General features: G+C 37.3%; 1 long non-coding RNA gene across 1 annotated transcript in view; it reads right to left on the reverse strand.

Moving 5' to 3' along the window:
* Nucleotides 1–20,721, reverse strand: part of LOC311616863 — a 569,237-nt gene extending 548,516 nt beyond the window's left edge. The window contains exon 1 of the long non-coding RNA XR_014794007.1: nt 20,586–20,721. This is a non-coding gene — a long non-coding RNA (uncharacterized lncRNA). The remainder of the gene's footprint in view (nt 1–20,585) is intronic.
* Between the last annotated feature and the right edge of the window lie 240 nt (nt 20,722–20,961).

Here is a 20,961-nt window from a genome sequence, read left to right on the forward strand (position 1 = left end):
AAGCTGTGCGCAGAAGCTTTTGCGTATGAATGGCCTGGTCCTCTAAAATCTAAAATTACCTAACAAACTACAGCTGAGTCAGAAAGACCCAGAATATCCTAAAGAAGGCCCAAGGCCCCACAGCAGTTTGCATTGCTTCACAGTTTGCATGGGCCTCATCTGGGCATCTCCAAACCCCAAACAAAGAGGAGGAATCTGCAGATCTCTCCACAGCTCCTGGTGGGTGGCATCAGGCAGAGGCTAAATTTGCACCTTGTTGGAGATCCAAGAGCTAGTGTACCCAGGGTCAGAATAAGACCATCCAGATTACAACTCCTCAGATCCATAAGGGACACATTCAGGGGGGCAGATTCAATGAGCACCAAAGCCCCACTGAAGCAAGTCTTGCCTCATAAAGGTGTCTCTAGCACAGAAGTTCTCTCATCATAGACACAGCTGATCCTCACAGCCAATTATTCTGGAGATCAATTCCTCCCAGTGATACCAACAACAATCAAGGCTTAACTATAACAAAACAGTTCACACAGCCCAAAAAGCAGTGCACCAAGGGTGTCCACCCCAGATAACTGGAAGGCTGAGCCACTGGACCTATAGGACACCTAGCACACAAAGCCACACTATCAACTCAGGGAAGCAGCCAAAATCTGGAGACAAATAAACAGGTCACAAATGAAAGAAATGGGTTAAAGCAAATAACTGGATATAGAGTTCAAAATCAAGGTTATAAGGTTTTCCAACAATTTTCTAGAAAAAGCTGATAAATTTAGTAAGACCCTCAAGGATATGAAAAAGGACCAATTAGAAATTAAGCATACACTGACTGAAATAAAAATAATATACAAAGATCCAACAGCAGCCTAGAGGATCGCAAGAATCAAGTCAAAGATTTGAAATACAAAGAAGCAAAAAACACTCAACCAGAAAAGCAAAAAGAAAAAAGAATCCAAAAAGTTGAAGATAGTGTAAGGAGCCTCTGGGACAACTTTAAGCATACCAACATCTGAATTATGGGGGTGCCAGAAGAAGAGAGAGAGCAAGATACTGAAAACCTAATTGAAGAAATAATGACAGAAAATTTCTCCCATCTGGTGAAAGAAATAGACTTACAAGTCCAGGAAGCACACAGAACCCCTAACAAAAGGGATGCAAAGAGGACCACACCAAGACACATAATAATTGCTGAAACCGGTTTGGCTCAGTGGATAGAGCGTCGGTCTGCAGACTGAAAGGTCCCAGGTTCGATTCCGGTCAAGGGCATGTACCTTGGTTGCGGGCACATCCCCAGTAGGGGGTGTGCAAGAGGCAACTGGTCGATGTTTCTCTCTCATTGACATTTCTAGCTCTCTATCCCTCTCCCTTCCTCTCTGTGAAAAATCAATAAAATATATTTTAAAAAAAAGATACATAATAATTAAAATGCCAAGAGCAAAAGACAAAGAGAGAATATTAAAAGCAGCAAGAGAAAAGCATTTAGTTACCTACAAGGGAGCACCCATATGATTGTCAGCTGATTTCTCAACAGAAACTATGCAGGCTAAACAGGAGTGGCAAGAAATATTCAAAGTGATGAGTAGCAAGAAACTACAATCAAGATTACTCTACCCAGCAAAGCTATCATTCAGAATTAAAGGTCAGATAAAGATCTTCACAGATAAGAAAAAGTTAAAGGAGTTCATCACCACCAAACCAGTATTATATGAAGGGTATTCTTTAAGAAGAGGAAGAAGAAAAATATAAAGATAAAAATTATGAACAAGAAATACATATCTATCAACAAGTGAATCTAAAAATCAAGCGAATAAAATATCTGATGAACAGAATAATCTGGTGAATAAAATAGAATCAGGGGCATAGAAGGGGAATGAACTGACAATCCTTCGGCCGGGGAGGGGGGGGGGGGGAAGGAGTGTGGGGGTGTGGGAAGAGACTGGTCAAAAATCAGACACCTATGGATGAGGACAGGGTGGGGGGCGGTTCAAGGGCAGAGAGTGAGGTGGGAACCTGGTGGAGGGGAACTATGGGGGGATAAAAGAGGAACAGTAATAATCTGAACAATAAAGATTTTAAAAATATATTTTATTGACTTTTTTACAGAGGGATAGTTAGAAACATTGATTAGAGAGAAACATCAATCAGTTGACTCTTGCACACCTCCTACTGGGGATGTGCCCACAACCAAGGTACATGCCCATTAATGGAATCTAACCTGGGACCTTCAGTCAGCAGGCTGACACTCTATTTACTGAGCCAAACAAATTAGAGCTGAACAATAAATATTTAATTATAAAAATAAAATAAATAAATAAAAACACCAGAAATGCTCATACATGCATAAACCAATGTAAGTAATAAAAAGTTACTAATAAATTTAAATCCTCTTTATTAATAGAATCCTGTTTGAATACCAACTGCACTGTAATACCACAATTCACTTATCCATTCTTCTTCTTAAAAAATGATTGGCCTATATCCACTATTTGGCTATTACTTATAGTGCTGTTAGAATAGAAACTTTCTTTTGCATGTCTTTTGGTACACATACACACACCGACACACACACACTCACATACTCACACACAAACATACAGTTTTGATGGTTGTATACCAAAAAGTAATATTGCTGTTGATAGGGCATGAAAAAGTTCAGATTTAGTATATCTTCCAATTTTTCAAAGTGTTGAAACAATTTGTTTTCCCATCAGCACCCAATGAAAGTTCAGTTACTTAAAACTCCTTGAGAAAACTTGAAATTACCAATTCTCTTAAACCTAGTAATTCATAGTGGTTCATATATGTATTTTTTTTTTTGAGTCTTAACTTGTGTTTCTCTTATATATGATGAGATTGAGAACATATTCTTAGCTTTTTTACCATTTCAATATTCTGCCTGTGTAATCTAATAAAAGAGTAATATGCAAAGTGACTGTCACTCCAACACACAAGATGGCTGCCCCCATGTGGACACAAGATGGCTGCTATAAGATGGCCAGCAGGGGAAGAACCAGGCCTGCAAGGGAGGGCAGTTGGGAGCAATCAACGCTGCAGGGGAGGGCAGTTAGGGGTGACCAGGCCTGCACAGGAGGGAAGTTGGGAGCAACCGGGCCTTCAGGGAAAGGCAGTTGGGGGTGACCAAGCCTGCAGGGGAGGGCAGTTAGGGGTGACCAGGCCTACAGGGGAGGGAAGTTAGGGACAAACAGGCTGGCAGGGGAGCAGTTAGGCATCAATCAGGCTGGCAGGGGAGTGGTTAGAAGTGATCAGGTTGGCAGGTAGAAGTGGTTAGGGGCAATCAGGAAGGCAGGCAGGCAAACAGTTGGGAGCCAGCAGTCCTCAATTGTGAGAGGGATGTCTAGCTGCCCGTTTAGGCCCGATACTACCAGAATTGGACCTAAACAGTAAGACATCCCTTGAGGGTCCCAGATTGGAGAGGGTGCAGGCTGGGCTGAGGGACACACATCCCTGTGTCCGAATTTTGTGCACCGGGCCTCTAGTCCTATATAATAACATGCTAATAAGCAAATCAACCAAATGGTGGAATGCAGGAGTTTCCCCCTGATGTTCAGTGTGCTCCCATATGGGGAGTGCCACTCAGCCAGAAACCCTGAGCTGAGCTTATGGCTGGTGAGCACAGCAATGGTGATGGGAGCCTCTCCCAACTCCAAGGCAGTGCTAAAGATGTCTGGCTGACAGCTTAGGCCACTCCCTCCTGTGTAGAGCACCTGGGTAGGCACATGGGTATTTCTTTAATTATTGTCAGCTGTATCTAGTGGAAAAGAGAGAAATATTTACACTTTTCCAATCCCCTGGCATCTCTTGAGGGCTCCTGAACTGAGATAGAGTATAGCCAGGCTGAGGGAATACCTCCAAGTGCACAAATTTCATGAACCAGCCTCTAATTTGATAATAATACTCAGTTGCCTATCTTTAAATTTTTCTTTAAAGAATTTTTATATATTAAGAAATAAAAATTTTTGTTTCACACAGGGAATTTTCTAAATTTTCATATTAATACCAACTGTTTATCTGTAGGTTCTTATGTATTTTCTTTAAATTTATTTCCTTCCTTCTTATTCTTTCCTTCCTTCTTTCCTTACTTCCTGCCTCTCTCCCTTCTTTCTTTCTTCCTTTTTGCTTTTTAAGTTTTTTTTTCTAGCTATGACCTCTAATAAAATAAAATGTGAAATAGGTGCAAAGATTTAGACCTAAAGGGGGAATTTCTATATTTAACCATTTAACATGATGTTTGCTTGTGTCCTTTAGATATCCTTAATCAGGTTAAGTGAGTTTCCTTTCCCCCTTCATTTGTTAAGGGTTTATCTTGAGTAGATAATTACTTTTAATTAACTTTTTATAAAAATATAACATACATACATGAAAGTGCACAAATTCACAAGGATATAACTTAAATGTACTAATAAATTCACATTATCTCCAATAGTTGGTAATATAATTATTTTCAGATTTTTATTTTCCTATTTAATGATGAAGTAAAATGCAACTTTTCCATGCTTATTGCCATTTTATATCCTTTTTGGTAAAACAATAAAGTTTTTTTGCCTATTTTTCTATTTAGCTTTCCAACATTTTAAATTAATTTTTAGATTTTATTTGTATATTTTTATTTAAATCATTGGTCAGATACATGTGAGAGAGAATTTCTTTCTCTCTCCTGTGGCTTGCCTTTATGCTTTTTTTAATTTTTAATTTTTATTTTTTTTAATACCTTCAAGAAAGGATTGCATTTTGTTTTATAGTAATCTAATTTAAATTTCTTCTTATTTGTTGTTATTGATTTTTAGATTCTTTTTTTATTGTGTGTGTTTTTTTAATAACAGCATTATGAAGATTTTTTCCTAAGTTAATTTTTAAAAAAATATATATTTTATTGATTTTTTACAGAGAGGAAGGGAGAGAGATAGAGAGTTAGAAACATCAATGAGAGAGAGTCATCGATCAGCTGCCTCTTGCACACCCCCTACTGGGGATATGCCCGCAACCAAGGTACATGCCCTTGACCGGAATCGAACCCGGGACCTTTCAGTCCCCAAGCCAACGCTCTATCCATTGAGCCAAACCGGTTTCGGCCTAAGTTAATTTTTAAAAGCCCTATTTAATTTTTTAAATTAAAACATTTCTCACATTTAGATCTATAATCTGTCTGGAATTGATTTTTGTGTGTGTAGTGGGTGAAGTAATGGCCAACCACCCCACATCAACATTGATATGCAGTTGATTTAACACCATTTATTGAAAAGACAATCCCTTATCTACTCATTGCTCTATACTGCTACTTTTTTTCATAAACCAGGTGACTTTGTAGGTATAGGTCCAAGGCTGGAATCTTTGTTCTATTTCATTGGTCCATGTTCCTGTCCTTATGGTGACATTAAATTGTCTTAATTATAAATTTATAATAAAGCACCTTATTTTGTAGATTAAGTACCCCTACTTTGTCCTTCCTTTTCAATACTGCCTGAGTAGTTTAATTCTCTTATCAATTTCAGAATATAATTGCCAATTTAACCAAAAATCCTATTGAAATTTTGAATGGATTACCTTTAATCTATGATCAATGTGCATAGAAGTTATGACTTGAGTATATCAGAAAATAAACTAGGAATGTGCAAAAGCAAGAGGAAGTACAGACACTAAAATGGGCACCTGGAAGATCAAGCTATTAGAGTATTTACTATAGATTTAAAATTAATTAAGTTTATGTGTTCAATAAAATAAAGCACAAAGGTGAAGAATTTTAGCAGAATATTAGAATCTCTAGAAATGTTAAATTAAATAACAATTTAAAACTACAATAATTAAAAGTAAAAACTAAATATCCATAAAGAACCCCTGGTGAATGAAGGAAGCAGAAAGTCCAAATGGAAGCTTTGAATAAAAGGATAGGTAATTCCGAAAAGAATATGAAACATGTAGGACACATATGTACAAAACAAGAATAACTGGAATCCAAAAGAGACTAAAAAAAACAACACAATTTAAAAAACAAATGGCTAAAAATTTTCCAAGATTGACTAAAGACATCAAACTTAGATTTAAAAGTTTTGGTTTTGCATATATGCAGACAATTTGGTTAATGAAAATGTGTGTAGCCCTTGCCAAGTGGCTCACAGTAAAAAGTTGAAGTTTCAATTCCTGGTCAAGTTTTGGTTTTGATCCCTGGTCAGGGTGCATATGGGAAGCAACTGATTCATGTGTCTCCCTCTTTCCCTCTCTCTTTCAATTCAAGAAAAAACATATCCTTGGTGAGGATTAAAAACAAATATTTGTAAATAATTAATTTTTAAAAGATGGATACATTGCTTTGAATATAGGTTTAGCTTCTTATATTTTATCAATAAAAAAGTAGATAAATTAAAATTATCCAGGATTTTAGGCTAAATTTTGGCATATTTAGGGTGCATATGTATGTATGCCTTAGAGAGCAACATCTGTCTTTACCGGTTTCCTGAGTTATTCAAATGCAAATTAAATCAAATTAAATATAATGACAAAAAGTTTATACAGGTAATTTTAAATCTTAGATATCATATTGTGTCCACATATAAGTGCTTCCCCCCATATCTATGAACATTTTCATTATGCTCATCTTTCAAGAGTAGCTCATGTCTCAATGACCCCTTTTCTTCAGACTTACACAGAGACCTCCATTTTCTGATCTTTAAGAACATTTTAAGTTTGTACTATAAAATAATCAACTAAGATTATTTATTATTAAAATGTTCTTTATTTTCTGTGTGACGATCTAAAGCAGCGTTTTTCAACCGCTGTTCCGCGGCACACTAGTGTGCCGCGAGATGTTGCCTGGTGTGCCGTAGGTGCAGACAAGACAAGAATTTTATAATTTTTCACTATTTTGTTTACTTAATATTTCATAATAAAGTAATTATAAAATACTTTCTTTGTGTTTATTCGATTCCTATTCAAGAGAATTACTTTATATATAGTCAATATAGGCACAGAGTTAAATTTTTTAACATTTTCTAATGGTGGTGTGCCTCGTGATTTTTTTCATGAAACAAGTGTGCCTTTGCCCAAAAAAGGTTGAAAAACACTGATCTAAAGACTTAGATAGCACTTGGCTGGGGCTCTGGGGTGAGGCATGGCCTCACTGTTATTCTGAGGGATGGGGATGTGAGATGTGGATGAAAACTGAGGTTTGTGTGATAGGTGGTGTGAGCTAGATTCCTTATGGACCTGTCTGGGCTGTGGGGCCCCTGGTACCTTGACAACATGTGCTTCTCATCCCAAGAGTCCTTGCAACTGTCTGGAACTCCAAAGAACCTGATAGATTGAGCTTCCTTTGGGAAGAGTGTCCCAATTGCAATGTCTGGGACCTGACTCCACTATTTCTGAGTCACTCTGACCTGGAGGTATCCCAGCCCATCCCAGTCCATCCTCTCCCTGCCCCTCCATCAGGACCTGCACTCACTCCCCCACACACTGGTAGCTACCTACCACACCTTTCAAGCTCCAACTGCGCCCTGTTTAGAAAAGGAAAATAAAGTGCATGATTTTAAAATCTACAGTGGTTTAAGTATTCACTGTAGATTTTAAAATAAAATAATAGAGAAGCCAATAAACAAATGTATTATAAATAAATTAATGAGTTATTGGTGAGCAATTAATATTACTAATGTAACCTATAGCACTTTTATAAAAAAAAAATTGTTTAGCACACCATTTTCTTCTACTTATCTAAAAGATAGGATTTCTTGTATTAACTTAGTTCTCATTTATCAAGATTTAAATGGTCTACTATTACCCTGTTTGTGTGTCTCAGTGGTTGAGAGTTGACCTACGAACCAGGAGGTCATAGTTAGATTCCCTGTCAGGGCACATGCCCAGTTGCGGGCTTGATCCCCAGTGGGTGGCATGTAGGAGGTAGCCGGTCAATGATTCTCTCTCATCATTGATGTTTCTATCTCTCTCTCCTTTTCACTTCCTCTCTAAAATCAATAAAAAATATATATATTTTAAAATGGTCTACTATAGAAAACTAGAGTATCTATTAAGATGTCACAATAGTAATAGTAATTCTGGGTAAGGGGGAGATATTTGTAGATCATATGTGCAGGTCAATGACCTAAATTCTGTATTAGTCTATTTTGGCAGCCCAAACCTTTAGAGAGGTTGAGAGGAACGTTAATTGAAAATTTCTGGACTATAGATTCTGTGCTAATTACTTTTCTTCATGTATATTAACTATATTTAATATCTTATCAATCCTGTAACATATATTGCTATAGACTTCTACAAAAGAAATGTTTAAAGAAATTTGGAAATGTGTCTAAAGTCAAAAGTCATGAAGCTTGAATCTGAGACCTTGTCTGTGGGACAGATAATGTCCAGGCTCATTTCCTTATCCCAAAACTTGCTACATTTGCATGTATATCTAAACCCACCTAGAGATCTTGTTAAAAAATGCAGATTCTGAATTACTAGGAGTGGAATGCAAAACATTTCATTTCAAAACTCCCAGGGATACCAATGTTGCAGTTCCAAGGACCACATTAGCAGCAGCAAAGTAATTTTCAATGTATTTATTGTAGCAAATTTGAATACAATAATGCTAAATAGAATTTCTAATAGAAACCTAGAGAATAATTACACAAAATATATGTTAAATATGCTAAATATATACATTGTTATATTTTCAAATGAGTGTTTTCACAAAATTCTTGAATTATCCTTATGAATCTAAGTCTTAACTACTCTAAAAAAATCAGTGTTTGCTTAATAACTAAGTCATGGATACATATTTTTTTCCCTTGTTTTGGTGCATAAATATAGAATTACCTTTTATTCTTAATCATTGACTTACATAGGAATGATAATTTGCTAAAATAAAAGTAAAAAGGAATATCCACCCAAAGGACCAAGATTAGTAATTCCGAAATTATTGTAGTATGAACTATAGGGGAAAGGGATGTATTCCCTTAAAAGAAACATTTCACCTTGAACTTCTTACAATTTGCTGTTCCACATTGTCTAGAGATCACTTTGAGTTGAGAAAGTAGTATTTTTATATATAGTAACCTGAGAATCACCCTGACCCCTATTCCTTACAGCTAAATAAACTGCAAAGTATGCAGTCTTTGATGTTCTGCTGGCAGGAGCATTGAGATAAGAATTCCCTCTATGAACATTGTGTTATCCCTTTGCCATTATCTACTGATTAAACCTCAAAGGCCCTTTCAAACTGTCAGGGAAAGCACACACAAGGTGTTCTACGTGGATATGTGTGGCAGGGAAGGACAGGGAGTTCTTGAATTCTACATTCTGTGAATACCTGACTTTCATCCTTAAAACACGTTGTGTCTCTGCTTTTGGATGTAGCAGAGGATTGTGTTGCTAGGAAAGCTTCTGGTAATAAAGGAAACACCAGGTGCATGCTGTAACTAGAACTCAGGGGAAATTATTAGACTCTAGCATATGAGGCATTTGAGGGTCAAGTCCGGGGCTAAATAGATGAGAGCTTCGTGTCTATTAGCAAACAAACAACTTAAACGTATTGGGTCACAGGTGGCAGGAAGCCTATATTATCAGCAAAGGGAAAATACGTATCACACAGGGAAGGAACACTCAGAAGTGGAACATGTGATACTGTTTCATCAGTTTTATATGGGCGGGGTAGGGAGAAGGTTAGAGAGGGTTGAAAAAATATATATCATTTAGATGCACAGATGATGAACATGTTAACTCCAAATTTTGATGAGACTCACAAAAGTGCCTATGGATTTGAACATGAGTAATATATCATTTAGAAACCTGGGACATTTAATGTCATGAACTGGATTTATTGGGGTGACATCTATATATAAAAGCCTAAGCAATTGAATGACCGAATGACTGGTCAGCCAGTTGCTATGACAGGCACTGACCACCAGGGGGGCAGATTCTCAACACAAGAGCTGCCCCCTGGAGGTCAGTGTGCTCCCACAGCCAACCTTCCACAACTGGCAAACTTCTAGCAGTCCCTTTCCTCTCCTCCTTCTGCCCCCCCCCCCCTCCCAGCCAGTTGGCCCCCTGATCACCCCCGATGTGGGGGAAGCAGCCAGCCAACCTCCTGAGGTCCCTTCCCCCAGCCAGCTGGCTTTCCCAATCAGTCCTGATTGCTGACCAGGTGTAGGGACCCCACCCGTGCACAAAATTTGTCCACTGGGCTTCTAGTGTATATAATAAAAACCTAAGCAACCATTATGGCGTAAAAACCAGAATGACCGGTCACTATGATGTGCACTAACACCAGGGGGCAGATGTTCAATGCAGGAGCTGCCCCCTGGTGGTCAGTGCACTCCTACAGAGGGAGCACTGCTCAGCCAGAAGCCAGGCTTATGGCTGGTGAGCGCAGTGACCGTGGCAGGAGTCTCTCTTGCTTCTGTGGCAGGGCTAAGGATCAGCAAGCAGAGCAGTAAGGATCAGCAAGCAGGCAAGCTTAGGCCAGGCTGAGGGACCTTCTCCCGCTAGTGCACAAATTTCGTGCACTGGACCTTTAGTTGGTTAATAAAATTATACAGGTTTCAGGTGCACAATTCTATAGTATATCATCTGTATAGTATACTGTGTTTTCACTACCCAAAGTCAAGTGTCCTTTTATTACCATTAATCCACCTATATCCTCTTCTACCTCCTCCACCCCATACTTTTGTGTGTGTGTGTGAGTATTCTTTTGTTGTTGGTTGGTTTTTGGTTTTTATTACATAATCCCTTCACTGTTTTTACCAAGCCCCCAATCCCACCTCCTCTCTAACAGCCATCAGTCTGTTCTCTGTATCCAAGTCTGTTTATGTTGTTTGTTTGCTTATTTTGTTTATTCTTAATTTCTGGATTGAATAATAGTTTTGTGGGTGTCTTCCTGATGGACAATTTTCTGAGTTTTCACTTCCTGATTCTTGATTTTTGAGGTATCTTTGCTTGAAGATCCTGACTAATGAGGTATGATTTCTAGAAAGGGCTTCTGGGAAAGAAGGAGAAAAACTGTGTTATATTGGGGAGCAGCCTGACATTCTCTCACTAACAAGGCCCTGGTGGCATTTGTGGTGGTTGCTCCACCTGCCCTAAAGCAAATACCCAGGGGCTTTGAAATGAATAAGCATTATGTTTATTGTAGGGCTCTTCTTTTAGGTCTCATAAATAAATAACTCTGCTGGCATTGCTTGTGATGCTTCAGAGAATCTGATGGAGAGATGTCAGGGCAGGAAATTTCTACTCTTTTCCTCACTGAGAGATCAAGCCACATTTTTTCAGAGGGGAAAAAATCACTGGTTATGGAAATTTTTTATATCTAAGTGATTATATTAAACACAAGGCATTCTGATAATCTGATAAACATTTTTAGGTGTTATGTTCTGGCTTAAGGTTTTTCACTTAATTGCTACTGTGCTTGGTCTCTACTGACACAATCTTAGACTTAAGATTGGGAATACTTTAGATATGATCTATTTTAATATTGGCAAATAGGGTTCAGATTGCATACTAACTCTGCTCACCTGGTTGTAGCTTTCTAGATCCCTGGACTGAGAAACCATTGCAGTTATGCCCCTCAATCAATTGGGGGGGGGGGGGAAATCACTATCAGTTAGTAGTAGTTTTCCATTGAAGAAAACCAGATAAATGGTAATATACATCCTGGATCTTGATGAATCCTTTTGTTTTATAATTGAGTCAACCTCAGATTAAATAGTATAAATGACTTACTAGAAAGTAAAAAGATGAATTTCAGAAACCTTATTCCAATTTCTTTTTATTTGGTGTTCTTTTCATTTCACCATTCAACCAATACTTTTTATTCCTGATGACTATGTAAAAAAATTAGGTAATAAAAAAGTAACAATAAATTGTTTACTAATTATTATAAACTACTGGGAAGAGAACATGGAGTCAACTCAAAAGTGCTTATCTCCCTTTCATTCATCTACCTACTTTCTTGATGAAGATATACTATTACTATATTATTTGGGAAAAATTATATGTACCAAATATGATCGGGAGACAATAATTTGAATGTGGAATGAGATTATTTTTTGTAGCAATTTGAAGGAGGGAGTAAACTCTAGTTTTTGGGACCTGCTGATTAATGGTTCATTTCATGAATACATATAGGTATAAATGAGAAAGCAGACTAGTGTGGTGAAAAAAAAATTAAATCAAACAGATGCCAATTGAAAACTTTCTGTCATTTAGTTGGTTACAAAGCTTTAGGAAAGTCATTAAATTGGGGGGGGGAAATCACTATCAGTTAGTAGTTTTTCATTGAAGAAAACCAGATAAATGGTAATATACATCCTGGATCTTGATGAATCCTTTTGTTTTATAATTGAGTCAACCTCAGATTAAATAGTATAAATGACTTACTAGAAAGTCATTTCTCTGAGTCTTGGATTCCTCATATGGAAAACTTTGGGGTAAAATAATACATGCCTTTATAGTTATTGTAAATGTTGGAATAATTTATTTGAAGCTCATGACAGTGTGACCAATAAAAATTGGCTACTCAATAAATATTAACTTTTGCTATAAAAATTTTACATAAAATTAAATTAAAAATTCTAGTAACTTTGAAGAGCTACATTTTAAAAATCTTCCTGATGTTGGATCATAGTAACCATTCCTAAATGCATTTAAAACAATGCTTCCATTTTTACCTGGGAGTCTTGTTAAGAATGGGGATTTTGCCAAAACGGTTTGGTTCAGTGGATAGAGTGTCATCCTGGAGACTGAAGGGTCCCAGGTTCAATTCTGGTCAAAAGCATTTACCTTGGTTGTGGATACGTTCCCAGTGGGGGGTGTACAGGAGGCAACTAATCGATGTTTCTCTCTCATCAACGTTTCTAGCTCTCTATCTCTCTCCCTTCCTCTCTGTAAAAAATAAAAAAAATATATATTAAAAAAAAAAGAATGGAGATTTCTAGAAGTTGTCCCACCCTAAACCAACTAAATCAAAATGCCTGCTGGTGAAATGAATTACCTGTATTGCTTACAAATCTCTTTTGATTGGGAGCCTCAGTATTCTCTTCATCTCTGAAATTCTAAATTGATTGAGAAATAAGGAAAAGGATTTATCATATGACTTTGATTACCTTTAAGATTTAGGTTGGAAGAGATAGTTTAAGTGCATGAGTAAGCCCGCTTTCTAATGCTGAGCCCAAGGATTAGGAAAGCATCCTCTCAGCCAGAGGTAATGCTGGACCAGCAAGGCCTTGCCACAGGACTACAGACTGAGGGAATGGAGGAGGAGAAAATGTCAGCTCTCTGAGGCCATCTAGATCCCATGAGGAAGTGGCATAATCACTTGGGCTAATGTGCATGTTTCTCCTTTCAAAATCACTAGGAAGCCACTTCATTTTCTGCTGATAAGCAAAGCCAAGGGATGAAGGCCAGGAATGCCACTCTGATACATACCTTTCTACACATAGAGAAACTTCATTGTGAGAAAAAACATTCACCAGCACCCCTCACATATATTTTGAGCAATTCTTATTTACATACTTTTTAAGACTCACTGGTCTTGATCTACATTTCTGTTCAGTAACCATCAGTAAAGAATCATCAATTTAGTCATAAAATAGACTAAATGACATTGTATGCCCAAAATGTTGGCAGGGTCAAGTGTTCAAGTATAGGTGGAGCCAAAGCAATACTGCTGCTGTGATCCTAACCTGGGATTATGTATAGTAATCTCCTCTGTTGCTGGGAAACCTGTGACTGCTCTGACCTCCTCCCAGAATTCTGAGAGGTTGTAGGAAGTGAGGGCGTCACATTTTCCTTTTCTGCTACCATTTTTTTCAAACATCAAAATCTTAAAGAATAAGAAAGTAGGAATAGAAAAAAAATCAACAAGTATATAAAAGAATAGGATAAAAGGTATGAGAAGAAAGAATTATTAAGAACACTAATAACATGGAAAGATCCAGATAATCTTTGATCATTATAAGCCAAGGATGTACTATTATAGTTTCTCAGTTATGGAATTTTTTAATGCAGAATGTTTATAATAAAAGCCATATTATGACTACTATTATCACTATCACTAATGATATGAATTATAAAACAGCAAAAAGGGTTATTTGCTGTTAGAAAAATAAAACCTAGAAATGGCAGAATAGAATGTTTTAGTCACCTGGAAAAGACAAGAAAATGAGAGAGCTACATGTCTGTTATGTTTTTTAAAACTTTATTTCATTCTTTCTTTCTTTTTTATTAACAATTGTTAATGTAGGCTTTATTGCAGGTGTCTTCCTTTTTCTGTTATTTTTACCATTCTAATTCCTTCAATAGTAAACAAGTATGCATTTCTTAAAATAGAGTTTGGCCAAATATTTGATTGAAAAAAGATATTAACAGCATCTCTAATAAAGGAATAAATTAAAATATATAAGAAATAATTGTAAAATATGCAAAAGAGATAAAATCTTATGGATAAGTGGAATAATCCATAACAGAAAGCAGAATGGCTAGGAAATATATAAAGAGGTGGTCAGCCTAATTGATAAATAAATAAATTAAAATAAAGGCAAAACAATATAGAAAACCTGTTTCCAGAACCTGGAATGAATTTCTATTAACTCTGAGGCCAAAGAAGATGAAACATGCCTGTATTCTGACCTGGTCTTGTTAGGCTTCATGAAATAGACCACCCTCATTAATCTAGAAAGGTGTGTTGACCTGCCTTCCTCCCCATTCCCAGCTTCTAACTTAATGACCAGGATGAGTATAAAGCAGAAAACTGGGCTACTTTCTCTGCTCACAAAGGCATTGATTATAGAGATGACCAGAAAGTCATCTCAGAACTCACTTTCTATACCAGAAGCAATCAAGAAATGAACAAAAAATATTTAATTACTTGTAATAGTGGAAAACTGGAAGTTATTTAAAAGCTCAGTACTCAGTGAAGATATGGTAAGGTAATCATGTCATGGCTATATGGTAACATATAATATACCCATTAAAATAATGTGTTCAAAGAATACTAAGACCAAAATAAAATATTCATAATATTAAATGAAAAAAATTGAAAAAAAATTATAAAGTATAGCACTATTTCTATTAAAAATTTAAAAATATCTGTGTATATATGTAGTATTGGTAAATTGATAATATTTTGACAATGGACATTTTTGAATCTTAGGAATATACATGGTTTTCATTGTCTCCTTTTCTCTAATTCTCAAAATTTTTAGAATGAGTAGAATTTCTTTTATAAATTGTAAAAATGAAAAACAATAGTATTTAATATAACTGTGTCAGTACAGTTCTATGGACTTCATATGTATACATTCTTCATATGTATTCCTCACAATAGACCTGTAAAGTTATGAAGTCAGTAGTGTAATTGCATCTATTTATCTTATACTTGGAGGTTCCTGCCACAGAATTTGAGCAAATTACTCCATGGCATTTGGGCTCTGGAGTCTGAGTACAGCCACTATACATACTGTCTCCCCAGTTTCCTTATTTAGTACACACCTGGAGATAAGCCTTAATACAATTTCACGATGTAAGATGATGGTTTGTTTGTTTTCTTCTGCTCTGTTTATTTTCTTTCTTTTTTTTTTTGCTGCTCTTTTTATTTTCTTTATTGATTAAGGTATTACATGTGTGTTCTTATTCCCCCATTCCTCCTTCCCACTCATGCACTCACACCCCTAGTGTTTGTGTCCATTGGTTAGGCTTATATGCATGCATACTAGTCCTTTGGTTGATCTCTCCATCTTCTCCCCACCCTACCCTGCCTTCCCTCTGAGGTTTGATATCTGATTGATGCTTCTCTGTCTCTGGATCTGTTTTTGTTCATCAGTTTATGTTGTTCATTATATCCAACAAATGAGTGAGATCATGTGATATTTATCTTTCTCCAACTGACTTACTTCGCTTAGCATAATGCTCTCCAGGTCCATCCATGCTGTTGCGAATGGTAGGAGTTCCTTTCTTTTTACAGCAGCATAGTATTCCATTGTGTAGATGTACCACAGTTTTTTAATCCACTCAGTTGCTGATGGGCACTTAGGCTGTTTCTAAATCTTAGCTATTGTAAAGTGTGCTTCTATAAAAGCTTTGAAATCAGGGAGAAAAATAATGGAAGAAAGGGTAAGCAAGAGCCTGAAAAGTAGAAAACGCTTTTCAAAATAGTGTCCTTAGTTCTAGTCAAGTAACATGTATATACGTAGTTGTTTTAAGGGAGAAAGTAACCAGCTTTGTTTTATTTTGTTTTATATGTTTCTTCTGAGAAGTGAATATGGGAAATAAGAGACTTGTATTGCTCCATGGTTAACCCCAGAAGCATCAGCAAAGCTGCATGTTTTGTTAGACACTGATAATGACTTCTGAAGGGAGTTCTAATGGGGGTCCTACTTTGGAGAAGTCACAGAATACATAACTCTTCACCCTTGTTGGACTCTCAAGCATCGGGTCTTCATCTCCAGTGAGTTCGTGGTATCAAGATGGACCAGTAAGAACATGCCTCCCAGCCTTCTAGCCTACCTCCACACATACGAATCTCTGATAAGCTGCTTGTGTTTTTGGTTCATTTATTTTCAGTTTTGTGATGTGAGACCCCAGTGTGTGTGTGTGTGTGTGTGTGTGTGTGTGTGTGTGTGTGTGTGAGAGAGAGAGAAAGAGAGAGAGAGAGAGAGAGAGAGAGAGAGAGAGAGAGAGAGAGAGAGAGAGAGAGATTGTAGGATTTGGCCAACATAGTACTTACGGAAGCCAAGAAGCCCCGTATCTTCAGGCTGATGAACCAGGAAAGCCAGTGGTGTAATTCAGTCTCAGGATGAAGGCCTGAGAATTGTAGGGTTGAGATCTCCATCTGAATTCAAAAGCTTGGGAACAAGGAGTAATGCTCAATGGCAGAAAAGGTGAATTTCCTAAGCTCAGAGAAAGAGAAAGAGCAAAAATTTCCCTTCCTCTGCCTTTTGTTCTACGAGCATCCTCAACAGATGGAATAAAAACTTCTCTGTGCCTTGGTTCTCTTGTTTATGTAATACACTTTAATTACATCAGTTATGTCTTCTTTAGCTCTAACTTTTTGTCATTCTTGTATGATTAGACAAAGGAAATATGATTTTTTACACATTTGTGAGGGTGATCGTTGTTCCTTAATTTTCAGACTCAAAGCCTAATTTCTTCCTGAGACACCCTGACAGACACACCTACAAATAATGTTTTACCGGTTATCTGGGCATTTCTTAGGGCAGCCAAATTAACACAAAGTTAACCATTGCACCCAGAAAATATCAGGGTCCTAACAGCTTGCCTTTTATACCCAAGTAATGATTTATTGTCAGGGTTCAGATTCATTCATTGCTTCTTCAAGAATTATGTGTAACTCTGTCTGTTATAAGAGCTGTCCCATCATCTTTTTCCCTTACACCCAACCCATTTCTATTTGCTTCAAGCTCTGATGCTAGGTCTTCTATTGATTAAACTTTTAGACATTTATTTGGGGCTATAGACTCTTGTCAACACTAACCTGTCATTGTGCCCTTCTAAGTACTATTTCTCCAGTGTTGCAGCAAACTGGGAGATCTTATTTAGCATTTATTAAATAGTAAATAGCTAATTACTCAAAGTAGCTACTTACATATTAAATTTATTTTTCTTGGCATCTTTAATGTCTGATTAACATTTTCTTCCTACAGCTGGAATATACTTACCAGAATAAAACATTCCCTTGTTTAATCTCAAGTGGAATATATGGTAAGTGTGATCATTTTAATTTGTGTCATTTATTAGCAGGAAAGAGGTATTGTACAGGTGGGATGCTCCATCACATGCCAATTAGCAGGTGGCTTAGAGGGCAAGAGGGAGAACTCCTTTACCAGGGGGATTATAGATGTTGCAGAAGGTGAAGCTCAGCTATGGGAAAAAAAGAGGAAATGACATTGGGATGTCTGATTTTGGAGACTGGGGACACAACTTAAAGCAGTAATAATATCATTGTATAGATATCCTAAGAGAATACTCAAACTAGAAAGTTTGGCATCCTCTGTGTAAAAATAACACATTTTCTTTGTCTAATAATACAAGAACCACAGAAAGTTAGAGCTAAAGAAGACTTTACTGATATAATTAAAGTGTATTACATAAACAAGAGAACCGAGGAACAGAGAAGTTTTGCTTTAATGCAGTTTAAGTTAGTTCCATGGACAGATGTAAAATCCAAATTGGCTCTGTCTTATTCCATTGAATTTTTAAAAAGCCCATATGGTAGCATTTCTTGCCTCCAACATGATGTTCTCAGTTGGTCTCTTGATGAATTGCATTAGGTTGTTGCAGTAACCTGCATTTATATGGAGGAGAGGTTTAAAGTGTGCTTTAAAAATATTTTATGATGAGAGAGAGAGAGAGAGAGAGAGAGAGAGAGAGAGAGAGAGAGAGAGAGAACAGAATAAGGTCCCAAAGCAGTTCATGGTTATGGGAAAGTGAGGTTGGTTTTGCTAGGGAGTAGTACTGTAGTTCACTGTTAAACTATTGACTTGTTAATTTTTTAAAATATGTTTTTATTGATTTCAAAGAGTAAGGGAGAGGGAGAGAGAGATAGAAACATCAATGATGACAGAGAATCACTGATTGGATGCCTCCTGCATGCATGCCCCTACAGGGGATTGAGCCCACAACCTGGGCATGTGCCTTTGACCAGAATCAAACCTGGAATACTTCAGTCTGCAGGCCTATGCTCGATTCACTAAGCCAAACCGGCTAGGATGACCTATTGAGTTTCTTGCTTCTTTCATGTTTTGGTTCCTGGCAGCTAATAGTATTATAATGAAAGAATTTAATTAGAATTAACTCAGAGTTTAATATTATGGCCTACTCAAACCATAACTGTTTATTGTAATTCTTAGCTCAAGTTGAAAACTAAAATATTGCAAAGCATATGCTGATCTTAGTATATAATAAGTACACAATAACTATTTCTTGAATGAATTAATGAATGCAGAGCTTCCTTTTATAGTTATGCAAGTTGTGTCCTACACAAGAGGCCCAGCCAAGGGGCACAGATGGGAGTTGAAATCCAACTTGCCCTCTGGTTATCAAGCCAAGTGCCCTGGAATGTGGCTGCTTCCACCCTCAAAGAGGTGCAATTTCCTAGTTTGTCTACCCATTTTTCTTAATTTACACAAATGTACTATTTAGGCTACTTGTGGCCTCAACTTAATGTATGAAACCTATGATGAAAGGAGCAAGGACTGACGGTGAAGTTCAAAGTGCTGCCATTGCAGTGGCAACACCCAGTAACTGGTAAGGGATTAAGACAAATCTCTGGGAATTGTTGATGTTTCATTTCTGTGCATGTATTATTTCTCTTCTGTAAACTCATGATGTTCTTCATAGGTACTATCACATCATTAAAAAATCAATAACATTCTCTCTTATAGTACTCTTTAAAGTTTTGAAATGAATCTTTTACTTTTAAGGCATAGATGCAATATATCTCTGTCTTACCATATATTAGAAATTCAATTTGTTTAATCATATGAACAAACTGGATTTAAAGATGTGTGGAAGTAGAAACTATGTCAATTCTTTCAGCTTCCAGTGTTGAGTGCAGAATCAATTTTATTAACTGTTTGAAGATATGCATTAAACTGACTGAATCCAACATTGCTCCAGGAGGATTGTGGAGACTTCAAACTTCTTTCAGGAGTTGATTTTTCTTGTTTTGTTGCAGGTTTTCTAATGGGACTCAGCTACTTACAGGTGGATAGCATTAGCTGGATTCTCTGCTTTCACTCTCTACCCTTCTTCACCCTGCTCTGGGCAATGGGAGGCTGATTCATATGAATGGCACAAACAAGCTCTGGTGTCCTCTGGCTTCTGGTTGGGTTCAGTCAGCAGAGAATCAGAGGGAGGAGATAGAGGACTGGTTATTCATTTCTCTAGCTTCCTCTCTGAGGTGTTGCTTCCAGGTTGTCTGTGTCCCTCAACCTGAGGTCTTAGGGTCTCCAGGTGGCTTTCTGTTTATTACTTTTTTCTAAGTACCAATGACTACTCCCTCATTTCACTCCATTGGGCCCAGGAGTAATAATGGCTCAGGTGTTACCTCTAACAGGTGTTGAGCTATTCCTTCTAGTTTTTCTACATCCTACCCACATCGTTGTAAATAGTTCCCCTATTATGCCCTCCTCAAATTACCCTAGTTTGAGTGTTCCAGCTGTCTCATCTTGGACCTAACACCATGATAAAAAATAAGTAAAAGGTATGAAACAGCTGGAATCCCTGCCTTGCACATCTGTCCTAGTTTGTTTCTAGCATGTTTTCTGACTCCTCTCACTTTTGACCACATTGTCAGCTGCGGCATCCTGGTTTACAGATTTTTATTTTTTATTTTTTTTTTATATTACCCTCAACTCCAAGGTCTGGTGGGAAGATATCTTCTTCACCTGGCTTCAGACACGTTTGGACATTTTTCTTCCTTGTGTTCCTGAGGACATTCCCAGAACTCCCAGGGCCTGCTTCATTCATGGGATCAGCCCCTAAAGACAGCTTTCTGACAAGTGAAAAATACATTAAGAATGCGCAACTCTTGCCGAAACCGGTTTGGCTCAGTGGTAGAGCATCGGTCTGCGGACTGAAAGGTCCCAGGTTCGATTCCGGTCAAGGGCATGTACATTGGTTGTGGGCACATCCCCTGAAGCGGGTGTGCAAGAGGCAGCTGGTCGATGTTTCTCTCATTGATGTTTCTAGCTCTCTATCTCTCTCCCTTCCTCTCTGTAAAATATCAATAAAATATATATTAAAAAAAAAAGAATGCATAACTCATATGTGCCTTTTCCTATTTACAATAGGAAAATTGTTGTAAGTGAGACCACGTTCTTCCATTTATGAGAAAACCATTCCTTCCTATTATTGCATCAGCTGAAACTGCAATCTGCACCCTGCCACTTAGGGTTGGCGTCTTGGCATATTATACATATTTCATAAAGTTTCTGGCCCTAAATCTAACAG

Source organism: Pipistrellus hanaki (genome assembly GCF_964339955.1).
Source record: "Pipistrellus hanaki genome assembly, chromosome: 2".
In the NCBI taxonomy this organism is placed as follows: Eukaryota; Metazoa; Chordata; class Mammalia; order Chiroptera; family Vespertilionidae; genus Pipistrellus; species Pipistrellus hanaki.